Source organism: Ambystoma mexicanum, chromosome 9 (genome assembly GCF_040938575.1).
Source record: "Ambystoma mexicanum isolate Mex_15411 chromosome 9, UKY_AmexF1_1, whole genome shotgun sequence".
In the NCBI taxonomy this organism is placed as follows: Eukaryota; Metazoa; Chordata; class Amphibia; order Caudata; family Ambystomatidae; genus Ambystoma; species Ambystoma mexicanum.
In genome coordinates this window covers 1,360,874,288-1,360,886,780 of record NC_090931.1, presented here as the reverse complement: position 1 = coordinate 1,360,886,780, position 12,493 = coordinate 1,360,874,288, and the positions used below count along the sequence as shown (strand labels likewise).

At 46.1% G+C, this 12,493-nt stretch overlaps 1 non-coding gene across 1 annotated transcript; it reads right to left on the bottom strand.

The window, feature by feature from the left end:
• Positions 1–11,743: 11,743 nt before the first annotated feature.
• Positions 11,744–11,907, bottom strand: LOC138490626 (U1 spliceosomal RNA). Its single transcript, XR_011275562.1, has one exon. It is a non-coding gene; the product is annotated as a U1 spliceosomal RNA (small nuclear RNA).
• Between the last annotated feature and the right edge of the window lie 586 nt (positions 11,908–12,493).

Here is a 12,493-nt window from a genome sequence, read left to right as displayed (position 1 = left end):
TAAGCCCCCCTTAGATCTAGTTTCGTAAAGAGTTTGGCGGTAGAGAGGCGATCCAACAACTCCGAAATGAGGGGTAATGGATACTGGTTTTTTATTGTCACAGCGTTAAGTGCACGATAATCTACACAAGGCCGGAGATCCCCTTCCTTTTTTGGGACAAAAAAAATCGGGGAAGCAGCTGGAGAACGAGAAGGTCTTATATGGCCCAATCTCAGAGATTTCTCAACGTACTCCTTTAGGAGTTCTTCTTCAGGCCGTGCCAAAGAATATATCCTTCCGTGGGGGAGAATGGCATTGGATACCAAGTCAATCGGACAGTCATATTCCCGATGTGGCGGCAGTTGTTCAGACAAACCTTTGTCAAACACCTCAATCAGGTCCTGATATGCAGAAGGTATTTCCACCGTCATCTTAGTAGTAGCGTTACAAGTGAGGATACTTGAAATCAGAGCCTTACATGGAGATGGGTGAGATGTCCCGTGAACTGGAAAGCAGTCCTTCAGACACAGGGGAGAAGAAAAAAGCACTGTTTGATCCACCCAATCAATGATAGGGTTATGTTTACGCAACCATGGGAGGCCTAAGATGACCCCAAATTGCGGTGTGGAAATGAGATCGAAGGACAGGTATTCTGTATGCCCTTCCGTTGTGCTCATCCGCAAGGATTGTGTTTGTTTTACAACATGACCCGAAACCAAACAGGAGCCGTCTACTGCATAGACAAGTTCTGGTGACTCCTTAGGGTCTACCGGGATACCATAGGTTGCTGCCAGATGTTCATCCATATAATTACCTGTTGCCCCGGAATCTATCATGACTGGACTAGAAAAGACTCGAGAGTTGGGCAACATAAAAGACATATCTAAATATATGTGCGCGGCAGCTGTCTGAAGGAATGAGCCATTGGAAGGCTGACCCGTCACATCGGCTCGATTTAGGGACGGGTCGTGGCGTTTCCCGCCCGTTTAACAGGGCGTTTAGGGCAGACACGAATGAAATGTCCCGTTTGTCCACAATACAAGCACAGATTGTTTTGCATTCTTCTCTCCCTCTCTGCTTTTGAGAGGGGACCTTTTACTGCCCCAATTTGCATGGGTTCTACCTCTCCAGAGGTTGGGGAAGATCCCAATTCGGATTTGCCAGGGCGAGGATCAAGGTGACGGCGTTCTCCACGCCTTTGTTGCATCCGAGCATCGACCTGTAACACCAAATCAAGCAATTCAGGAAATACTGAAGGGATAGAAGGGACAACGGACAATGTGTCCTTAAGTTCGTCTGATAACCCCTTATAAAAGACTGCCGCCTTTTTTGATTCAGGCCAAGAGGTTTCTGCGGCCAGTTGATTAAATCGGGCTAAATACGCCAAAAGAGGTTGTTTCCCCTGGGATATTGCCAAGAACTCTAAATCCGAAGCCTGAGCCTTATATCTGGTGTCAAAGACCAGATTCATGGCGACTAATAGGGCATCGAAATCGTACAAGACCGGGTCATTGGACTCCAACAACGGATTCGCCCAGGCCGCAGCCATTCCCCCTAGATGAGAGAGCACAAAAGCTGCTTTTGTTTCAGAATTGGGGAATGCCAAGGGACGGCATAGGAAATGTAAACGACATTGATTGACAAATGTCCTATACGTTTTTGGATCTCCCGTGAAGCGTTCCGGTGGTGCCAATGGAAAAGGACCCGGCAGCACCACAGGGGCTAGGGGTGTCGGAGGAACTGGTGGTGGTACAGGAGCGGGAACATCCCCAAACTCCTCATCCACCGGCAAGGGTTGCACAAAGCTTTGCATGACATCCATGCGTTGGTGCAAAGCGGCATGTGCTGCTGCCATGTCTGTGCGTAACGTGGTAAAGGCTTGCATCATAGCAGCCATAGGATCTGCATTAGGATCCATCTCGGACAGACAGGCACCAGTATTGGGCTCCTAAATCTGTCGCACTTCGAGGGTTCCACGATCAGTCTGAGGAATCACTTGGGTTTAGATGCCGCTAAAGTAATTCAGACTTCCTTCCTGAGAGCACAGCTTGCAGGGAAAAGAAACACCTGTCAGGCCAAGGGCTCAGGCAAAAAGGCAGAACGCACAGCGGAGCTAGAGGGAAGAAAACAAACAAAGCAAATATTACATACCGTTTGTTGACAATTCCAGTCCCTCTACCCCCTCCGAGCCCCACAAGCTTACCTGTGTATTCCTTTCTTTTTGCAGAATACCTACTTGTGACAATACACAAGAATGGGAGTGCGGGAAGTTCAGAGGAAGTTTTCTTGCTTGAAAGAAGCGGAACCATAGACTTCCCTCAATGATGGATTAGCGATGTCAACAGCAGAGCGTCCCACTATCCAAAGAGTGTAGGCAAGTGTCTCTAGAGCCAAGGGGGGGGGGGGGGCGGAGTAGATGATGAACACAGCAAAGCGTCCCAAAAAATCCCACAAGTGATGAACACAGCAAAGCGTCCCAATAAATTCCACAAGTGAGGAACACAGCAAAGCGTCCCAACAATGATCAAGAAGTGAGATTTTCTCCACTCGGGAAGCGAGTGGCCAGGAGTGATTCGAAGACTACGGGGTTGAAGGGAGCCGGAAACCAGACATGAGTAACATAATCCAAAAGAAGTCCGAGGTGTATTCCGTGGTCGAGCAGGGGAGTTGATCAAACGAAGGTCTAAGGCAGAACCAAGGAAACGATAACAAGGTCCAAGGTTAACTTAGAATTCAGGAACCAGAAAGGCAAGGAAAAAGGAACTTATTCCAAGAGCGTAGCTCGCGTAACGCAATGGTTTAGGAGCACCGGCTTGCTGGGGGCGCGGCCAATTATAGGAAGTGAAATGAAATTGAGGCGTGGAACGCGCGTAAAAAGAAAGTAAAAAACGCTCCAAGGTTCCTTGCGGGCATCGTCTTCTTGGGAGATGTAGTTGATCACCGGCGGTGGCGTCGGCGTTGCCGCAAACGCCAAGTCAACCGCCACGGCCTTCTCCCCTGGGCATAAGGATACCCTAAGAAACCGGGGGACGTGACAGTTAGACATGAAGCACATGTGCCATCCACACTTCGGGACACAAACCCGCACTGGAATACATGACTAACACAAGTGTACAGTTCTAATGTTAGAGGACAGATAGATATACATACTGCTTTTATTATTTTTGCCACTATCCAAATGCAGAAACCGGAAGACGCAAGAGATCCCAAGCAGAGCGTGCAGATGCTTACATGCGAATATCCCTATGGAACTGCAGGAGCACCTATAGGACCTTACAGAACCACGTGTGACTAACCTATGGAAATGTAGTACAGCATGAACACTATAGAAACCACATTATGAGGGTTAGGAGAATGACAGCAGGCCTCAGGCCTCTGAGCAACAGACGAGCTGAGTTGATTCAAGCTAGACAGAGAGCAAGATGTGAGAGACAGGACACACAGCCAAGGTCAAGAGATACAGATAACATTCCAATCCCTAGACAACAAAGGGACCAGCTGCAGAAAATACAAATAAATCCTCATAATTCAGAGCTGCACTGCGCAAATTCATGGTCACTGAACACGTGACATGGCCGAAGCAGACAATGGACAGCGATCAGCAGTGGGAAAGGGGAGCTGGTACCAGGCAGCCAGACACGGACGGCAACAAGCATGCAAAAGTATGTAACAATATGTAACTAGTGTTGTGCCAGTCAGTAGAGCACTCTCATACGGCAAAGGTGGTACACACAAGTTACAATACAGACACATGCTCATTCTCATCACCTTGGAGAGGTACACTGTGAGCTGAGAACCTTTGAGGATCCCAGGCCTGGGGATGTCAGCTCTAGCCAATCGCAGTTTAGAGCTCTAGGGGTGGGTAGAAATGGGCAAGAACCAATGGTAAGTCCACCACACTTCAACAATGTTATAGCTAGTGACTTGGCGATGGAACAGGCCAGCCACCTGACATGCGAGGGCAAGTAGAACAACATATATAATGTCCAATATAGGTTAGAACATACTCAATACCCAATCACTTGGCCCAATAGGTTTTTCTGCAGAGGGGCCCAAGATGTGACGAAGTGCTGATGCCATTTAGGAGTAAAATCGGTCTGCGAGCTGAGATGTGCATGAATGTTTTCTGTTCCTGTGCTAATCTCTTTTGGTTTTGTATGTAATAAACCACAGTTTGAACTTGCCATTGACTAAGTCCTCCGTGTATCCTGGGAGAGTGTGTTGGGTCCTCCAAGTCTGCGGACTTCCAATGTCCCTCCTGCATATCTGAGGGTCCGTCCGCAACAGCTGAGACTCAGGAGAGGTGATGCAGGCGGTTCTTAGGTACAGTGAATCCCCAAGCACTCACAAAGGAATGTCCACACAGTATGTTATGTGCTAATACAGTAGTTTTATATAAAATAGCGTTCGGGTTAAAAGCATTACAATTGTTAGTGGTAAAGCCCAGGTGAACAAACTAACAAAACATCTGCCGCCGAGCTTCAACAAGCTCAAAGTTCCACTACCATACTGCATCAAATTCCCAGACAAAGGCCTCATGAAGACCTTTCTGAGAGCACAATTGAATTTACTTCCCACACGTGAAATTCTCTCAATCAGACTGCAGTCCGGTTCTAAGGAATGCAGACTATATGCCACACCTGAAGAGCCTGAAAGCTTAAGACACCTACTGATGCACTGTAAAGCACTGAATCAAGAAAGAGTAGCCTACCTGTCGCCTATTGGAGTCGACTCCTCGGCCTTGGAAGAAGACGCCTGGTGGAACAGATTACTGTCGGGAGAAAACGCTAAATGGACCAACACTGCAGCAAAACTACTCAGCATTGCCTTCAATAAGATCAACTATCATACTGAACAAACAATCTGTTGACTGCTAAGAACACAAAATTCCTTTTCTTCAGCGAACTACAACGATCAGTTCTTCCTTGTAAAAATCATTATGTGATCACACACAAGTAATTAAAAAAAAATTCAAAAAAAGAACTGTTAGCAAGGTGTAACCTCATAGATTACTGTAGGAAGGCAGGTTAGATTAGTAACATTGGCAGAATGTATTATTTAGTGTAGATAAACAATACGGTGTGAGGATCCCCCCACCTAGCCAACCTGTAAGGAAATGTTAAGGTGTAGTTTATCTTGTATATAACAGCCCAGTCCATATTTGTTCAATCTGTTTCTCTTTCTACAGATCCACTACCCCAAAGTAACTGTGCAGTCACAAGAGAACAGGATAAAAGATGAATCTGGGACTCCTGGATGAATCCTGAGGATGGAAGATGCTCTTCCTCATCACAGTGCCTTGGGTGCCTTGGCAAAGTGGTGGAGCTTCTTGGGTTTACTCAACGAGACCCCTTGAGGATGGACCCCTCCCCTGGATGATGGAGTCACTGCAATGTCGATGTTGAGAAGAAGAAGGAAACCAAGCAGTGTCGTAAATGCAGCACTTTCGGTCTTCGCAGTGGTCTCCATTGGTGGATCATTACTCTGGCTATGAATGTCCCACACAAGTGAAACTTGCTGTGGACCTTGATAAGGCTGGGGTTAAGAAGATAAGATGATTGTTGGCCATAGATGACATTTAGGCACGCCGAGCGCAGCGGTATAGTCACGTGTCAGATTTTGGAATTCTGTGGTTTGCTGCCTTTCAGTTCTTTGGTGTTACAGCCACAGCATGGACCTCACGATGGCTTCCGGTAACCTAGTCATGACCACTGAGTTGAACTGCAGACCCTCACAAAGTCTGGACACTTGGGACATCTTCTTCAGGTGTTGGTGGTGGGAAACCCACTGGCAGACACTCCACTGCAGGCAGTGACCCTGGACCTTCCCTAGCTTGGAAAAGTGGACAGATGTCAAGGAAGTGATGCCCCTGGAAGGACTCTTCAATGATTTGTAACTTTTTTTAGCTCTGGGTGTCAAGCAACATTATGCCAGGGTATACCCTCTTCCAGGTGATAATCAGCAGCTTGACTTCCAGCAGTCACAGACAGTCCTCCTCCGGACCCGAGGCAACACAGATGAACATTTTAGCTTCAAGATGATCAGGCATTCCTCTTCTGGACCCATGAAGATCCCTTCTCTGGATGGCAAGCACACAGGACTGTCTTCCAGGACACTTCGGGTGAAGATCAGCAGTTGCATAATGTTCCATTGTGGCCACAGGAAGAGGTCACTCATACATGTCCTCTATGGTTCAGTCCTAGAAACAGCTCAGCAGTTTTTGGAATTGATGACGAGATGCAGCCGTAGACTTCTTCCTCCAACTGGATTCCAGGATGCAAGCTTAAGATGACTTCTTCTGCTTCAGATTTCTTGTTAAAGCTTCTGACATGGAGATGAGTGTGAGGCCCCCTGTTATATAAAACACTCCCAATCAACTCAGGCTGAGCCAGCCAATCACACAGAAGTGAATTCATGCAGGCAGCACCCAATCAAGCTCACAGATATTCTGGCTATTCTCTAGAAGCCAGTCACACAAAGGATGCACATTGGGGGCTCCCTAGCCTTTCTGTGCACCATACTGCATTAATTCCAGTTTCATTCAAGGCTGGGGCAGGCAATGAGTCCCACAAGCAAAACAAGACACTCACAACACAAAAGAAATATTGACTACTCATTCCATTTAGGTAGGCCTCACCCCAAGGGTGTAGCCACAACAAGCAGCCCCTGACTGTCTCAAGACTTTGAGAAAAAACGAGCCTAGGCAATTGAAACCAAGAGGCAACCAGTGGCCATCTTGCATTTGTGCAGGAATCCATTGATTCTGGTGGCAGGGCCTGGCTGTCCCAAAAATGTAGGATACCTAGACCCACTGTCACATCAGCATATTGCTGCCACCAGCCTATACACTGCTCTGTGGGCAGCACACATGTGCCCACACACATACACTAGGGCAGAAGGTTGTACCCCTTCCCATGGGTGCCCTAAGGGTATTTCATGGTCTTTGTCCACCAAGAACAAAATAAATAGCTGTTCCGACAGGAGTCAAAACCTGGCCTCCTGTGCAGAAAATAAGCAGAACATGCAGAATTAGGAGGTATAAGACATGGACAAGGAGGCACTCTTCTTCCAATGTATTTCAAGCATGACATTAAGCCACTGGGACTGGTACACAGAGGGCTGCAAGCAGGATGAAGAGCAAGCAGAGTATCTGGGATGAATATAGTGATATGTGGTTCAAAAAGTGGTCTGCTGTGGTGCTACAGTCTTTTTCCAGTTGCTTCTGTTCAGAGGAGGAGCCTCTCTACCCAGTATCCAGTGCATAAATTCACGATCACAGCGCAGAGCGCCACGCGGGTGATGAGTGGTTCAAAAGTTGTCTGCAATGGTGCTACAGTCTTTTTCTAGTTGCTCCTGTTCAGAGGAGGAGCCTCTCTACCCAGACTCTGGTGCATACATTTACCATCACAGCGCGGAGTGCCGCACGGGTGATAAGGGGTTCGAAATGTGGTCTGCCATGGTCCGCAGTGGGCAGCCATGGCTGGAGTGCTGAGACTTGACATCTATTCCCTTTCGACAATCGACAAAGGAACATTCCGATTTTTCAGCAAATACATTCTACAGTGAACGTTGCGACTGCCCACTACCCTCAGAAAACTAAACACTACTGTAGCGATCTAAGGTGTTACAAACATTTTAACTTTGCCCCCAGATGCTCTCACTTACGTGTCGTGACTAAGGGGCTGGTCCCTTTGAGCCATGCGTAGGTAACTCTTCTAGAGAGTGAGCCACACTGTCCCACCTTCTGCTGTGTGACCTGAGCCCTATTGGGAACTCTTCTCTTGTTATCAACTGAGGCTAGTGCTTGCTTATTTGGCTCCCGCACTCTTACATCACCACATCATGAAACACAATGGGTGGTCAAAGACGAAGCTTGTTAAGTCCACTGCTGGAAAAAAGCAAAGCAAGTACACTAAGCCTTTTTTCACGCCTCTTGAACAATCAGACATTACGGGCTTCTTCGCTTCCACATCAGCCTCTAAAACATGTCACTCATCTGTTCTTATAAGTGATTCTTCTGACCAGACACTGTCCCATGCAAGTGATAACAACAATTCCTTGCTTAAGATGGCCATTAAAACTGTGGCGACTACGACGTAATGAACATCAACTTATCCAACTCGCCTAACTTAGTGGCCTTCGCCTCCTTCTCGCGGTCTTCTGTTTCTCAGGAATCGAGCTGTGATAGTGACGTATCCACTTCCAATGAAACAGCCCAGCTGAGTACAAGCGAACAAATTAATAGTTTAAATGTAATTGCTTCAAACATTGAAGCACAAGCTATCGTTTTAGCGTCATTCATCAAAGAACAACAAGAAGCTAAATCAAGCCCAGTGCAAATCTTGGATATGGTCCCGGCATTGCCCATTAAAGAGTTAGCTCTCTTCAAGCAACAAAAAGTTATTTTAAAAAAACCAACCAAAAAAGTATTGTGACTGTAATCTTACACAGCGCAACAGTGAGACCAACTATACAAGTAACACTACCTCAAACTGATCTGGAAAGCCCAAAAAATCCCCTCTTGATGAGTGGCACTTCAGGGAAATTTACATCCCTCCTCCTATTTACTTCTTGGCCCCAATAAGTAAAGATCTACTTTGGAGCTCACACCCTCACCATTTGGGCCCTAAGGAGGATGATATAGTTGTCCGACCAAAGCAAATAGGCTTCCACTTACCAAAAACGGATTGCCACCTTTAATATACTCGGGTTGATAACATCATGTGAGACGATACTACTCGGCAGGCCTTACTACATGGCCCAATCAAGAATGTTGGTAAAAGACTACCTGAGGACAAAACACACATCGCCACCCGCTTAACCAAGAAAGTAGATACCAAATCTTTCAGCACTGTGACGCATAATCATAATCACCTTTATCTAAACAAAGCATCTACAATTCCAAGGCCCTCCACAAAAGTTCAACAACTAGAAGAAAAATCGCAAACAGATAAACCAATGGTCTTTTCGGCTTCTGACTTGCCGATTATTGCCCCAAACGCTCTCGAAGACCTGGGTAAATGGATAATTCTCGAGGAGTTAAATCTTACTGCCTCTATCCCTTTTTTTTAACAGATCCCATATTTTCGCTATTTTCCATCAACTGCCATATTTCGATTTAATTCAGTCATCAGATATCTCACAAATCAAACTAGCTAAATGGGACAGCACTACAAACTGGGCATTAATCAAATGTTCTCCACCTTTGACAGTGGGCCTTTTGAAAACTCATGCTGATTTATTTACTCAATTATTCCTCTCTCTGATAGTATGCAGAAAGATTAAGAAATTAAACACCAACGCTAAAATGGAGGACGTGTCTCATGACTTCCAAATCTCAGAGAAAGAGGCACTTAGAGTCCTTCAACTACAAAGTGTCAATATTCATGTAAGTGCTCCAGAAGTGGAATACCGGATGCCAGAGTGCACTGTGAATGGAGCAAACTGACCTGCTGCATAAAAAAAAAAAAAAACAACAACATTGGTTATCATGGAATACTAGGGGCTTTCGTTCTTTTTTGGCACATCCAGCGGACAGGACCCTCTTAGAGTCTGCAGACATGTTTATCTTGTAGGAAACTTGGTGTATTAAACTAATTCTCATTGATGGGTTTTCTATTCTTTCCCACAAGGCAATTCCTTCTAAAAAAAGTGGAAGCCTTGCTATGGGGGTTAAGCCATATTTAACTCAGAATCACTTTCTGTATCTTTCTGTATCACCATACGTGATGATTGCGGTTTTACACTCAACCATCTCCTATTCTGAAACGACACTAATTATAAACCTTTATGAGCCCCAGGGTGGGCTCTGGACTAAAACAATCCAAGGGATCTCGGAAAGCTCCATAAGTAAATAGTTTGAGATTTTTCATTCTGATCGAATCGTGATTGCTGGTGATTTCAATAAAAGAGACTTACATCTGGCGTCCCTGAAAGCCCTCCCAGGCACCTCCTCTTGGCATAACTTAATGGACCTCTTTGATCTGACGTTCCTTGACTTTTCTCTTTCTGGCTTACAATCGAATAATTACACTTGGTTCTAATGGAATTGTCAGCTCACATGTTGATTATGTTTTAACCCACTCGGCTTCAAAGCCTAGTTGCGCCCCGATTAAGATAACTCACAACAGACTGAGCGATCATGGAGTTCTTGAGTGCCGTATGGAAATGACAAGCCACTTTCAGCAAATTTTGAGAAATCTAGAGTTTACCACGAATTTCCAAGGCACTCGCTTACATTGGTCAGCCAAGAACATTCAATTCACAAATAATATTTGACTTCGCAACCAGTTAAGTTTGGTAGAAGCTTTGAGATCAGTGACATGGGATCTTGGAAAAATGCTAATTACCGTAACGCAATCTCTGAGAATAAAGATCTGGAAAAGCTGTAGTAACACCATTCTTAACAACAGTGCTCCCTTTCACTCTATTATAGATGATAAAAAAGGCTTTCTCCGAAAAGAACATGCTCCAGTTAGAGCCAACTCTGGGCTTAATAAATAGGAAAAACAAAAAGCCCTTATAACATTGACTACCAAACATAGAAACTGGCTTAAACAGCACAAGCTTTCTACCAGAAGCTCAAATTGGCAGAGATTGTTTTGCTGGTTGAAAACGCATAACTCTAGCTACTTTTGCTCGCGATACAATGATTTCCGTAAAGCTCTATCACCTATCAAATGAAATCCTATATCTCAAGATTTATGGTTTAAACATATCAGGGAGCTTTATTGCATCCCAGACAAACCTGCATTTGATTCACCAAACAATGGCCCTAGTCTGACTTTGATAAATGTCCCTGTGACACAGCTCAACTCCAATCTCAATTTTCAGGAACCAAATATTATTATATTAATAGGCAAAACCAAAGCTTCTCATGCCCCCGGCCTAGACGACGTTCCAATTTTAGTATTTGAAGGCAGCACATTTGAGTGAACTTATATGTCAGTTTAACAAGAAAAGGGGAGGATATTCCTTGTTTGTCACTAGACAACTGTATATCCAATGCCTGATTCCGGCTGTGACGTATGGTCTAGAGCACAGCTCCTGCAGGTCCCCTCTGAAAGCAGTTGGCTGCATGTGTGTGATGTTAATAGCGGTATATATTTATTCATGCAATGTTTGTCAGATACCTGCATATTTATTTATTAATGCAATGTTTGTGGGATACAGGTATCCCACGAACATTGCATAAATAAATAAATAAGCCAGGTCCATGTATCCGCCAAACATTGCATAAATAAATATTAACCGAGCCGTGGACCCTCACTGCATGACCTTTACAGGAGAAGAGGACATTGGGGTGTAAAACCTGACACAGGAAAAGCAGAGGGTACAGGAGTTTCGAGAACGAGTTGGAGTGATAGTTGAAGAAAGGAGATGCTGGTAGAAGAGATGATGATGGAGGCTGTAATGTGGAGCAGCTAGGAAGAGAAGAGGAGGAGAAAGTGGGGGCAACATATGAGGAAAAAAGAGCAGTTGAGGAACAGAAGGAGGAGGAGGCCAAAGGAGGGGAGGAAGATGAGGCTGCAGCAAAATACATTCTGCCACAAGACCAGAGGCTCTGTGTACAATTAACCTAGCAGGCCTAGTGCAGACTTTACCTTTTCTTTCTTTTAACAATAAATGTGGCCTGTGGGCGCCCGAGCTGCTCAGAGCTGGCCTTCTTGACTGCAGCAAAATAAACTCTGCTACAAGACCAGGGGCTCTGTGTGCAAACAACTTGACTCGCACACTTAACGTTTTCTTTCTTTCACCAATAAATCAGGTTAAAGCGCAAACGCAGTCCCCCACTACCAGAAATAATGTAGTTGAGCATCCCGCATTTGGGGACATTGCAGGGGTCAGCAAATCCGATGTGCAATGAATGAGCCTCATCCTGAGCGATCTGCCTTTCTGATCGCAGATTCTCCCCTGCCAGGTAAGTATAAGTTGCAAGCAAGAGGGCAGGGGTTGGGCCATGCAAGCCCCGCTAAGAGAGGGTGAGAAGGCAGGCCCTGACCCAGCCCCAGCCCTCCCAGAAACCCTGAGCGTCTGCGGAGCTGCCTGTCACACGTGTAGGGGGAAGCTCTGGCAGGCAGAGCCCAGCAGAAGAAGCACATTGTAACACAGTTCCTTTCATCAGGCCCTGCTCGGTCCGAGATTTGTGAAAAATGTGGGCCTCGCTGCCAGCCAGCAGTTCCAGTCAGAATGCGAGCGGATCTGGTGTAGTGTGCCCACTGGCCTGTTGGCACCAGACAGGTCCATGGCCCTCCTGGGCTGAAAGGTCAACCTGCTTAACAAGAGCGTCTCATGTGGGGAGCCCCCCAACAGGACATGGCAACACTGTGAAGGTAAGGCCCGATCATGCCCTATCGGTGGTCTGATGGGGCCGGCGGTGGCAGCTGATAGCCAGCTGCCAACCCACCCCTATCCTTCCCACCTACCCCCAGGAGCTTGCTGGGCCTTCTTAAGTTTGGAGGGCCTGGGCACGAACACAGAGTCAGGGCAGGGTGGCTTCAAGAACAGCAGGGGC